Genomic DNA, 1464 nt, shown 5'->3' with positions numbered 1-1464 from the left:
ATATATATATATATATATAAGCAATAATAAGTCTCTGAGCGAGACATAAACTATAGCAGCACGGAATCGTGAAGTATATTTGCCATGTAAATGTGGCAGTCCCATAGGGGACGATGCTACTGTTGTTTATAGCCCCAGGAAGACATCTCTCCCAGCTGGCTAACGACACACTGTCTGTGTCCGATTAGTACTTGCAAAGGGAAATCATCATTCCCATCTCTAACCTCACGTGATACATACAGGCCCGGGTTTCTGGGTAGTAACCCGTCATCAGCGTGTGACAATCACCAGCTAGCGATGAAAACTCATTCCAAACGCAAAATACTATATGCTTTTTCCAATGACAAACTGTCCTTAGCCAGCTGGGGGAGATGTCTTCCTTGGGCTATAAAGAACAGTAGCATCGTCCCTTATGGGTCCGCCACATTTAGGTGGCAAGAAAACTCCGAATGACCCGTCCTTGTTTTCTTTGTATCGTCTAACTGAATGTTTTGTTGTCTCTTTTTTGTATCATCTGTCTGGATGTTTTGCGTTCTTGCCCCATTTTGTACTGTTTATATGTATATATATATATATATATATATATATATGGCACATACTTTTTGTAGTAATTCCAGTGTTTGGTATACATCCATGCTACGGCGTCAACACGAGTCTTTTGGTGGATCTTACCAACACGGGTTCGTACTCTTCACCTCCATTTCTACTGACACGACAGAAAATGAAACGTCACCTTGTTTTGCTTATGGGGCCCAGAAATAATACAAGGAGCATACACGTAGGCAGGCCCACACGCAGGCAAGCACACACACACACACACAAACACGCCACCCTCACGATGTACTGTCAGCACGGGGCAATACCATTAGTTTCCCTCCGACGTGTGCATTGAGTGTACGTACATACATACATACGTGTGTGCGTGTGCATGTGTGTGGATGTGCGCGCGCGTGTGTATACATACATGAATTTACATATATACGTATATACATAGATATCTATGTATACACACACTTTTACTTGTTTCAGTCATTTGACTGCAGCCTTACTGGAGCACCACCTTTAGTCAACCAAATCGACCCCAGGACTTATTCTTTGTAACCCTAGTACTTATTCTATCAGTCTCTTTTGCCGAACCACTAGTTTACGGGGACATAAACACACCAGTCTCGGTTGTCAAGCGATATTGGGGGGACAAACACAGACACACAAACATATATATATATATATATATATACATGGGGGGCTTCTTTCAGTTTCCGTCTACCAAATCCACTTAGAAGGCTTTAGTCGGCCCGAGGCTATAGTAGAAGACACTTACTCAAGGCTGCCACGCAGTTGGGTTGAACCCGGAACTATGTGGTTCGCATGCAAGCTTCTTACCACACAGCCACTCCTACACCTGTTTGTATGTGTGTGTGTGTATATATATATATATATATATATATATATATATATATATAT

Source organism: Octopus bimaculoides, chromosome 24 (genome assembly GCF_001194135.2).
Source record: "Octopus bimaculoides isolate UCB-OBI-ISO-001 chromosome 24, ASM119413v2, whole genome shotgun sequence".
Taxonomy (NCBI): domain Eukaryota; kingdom Metazoa; phylum Mollusca; class Cephalopoda; order Octopoda; family Octopodidae; genus Octopus; species Octopus bimaculoides.
This window is presented reverse-complemented; position numbering follows the sequence as displayed.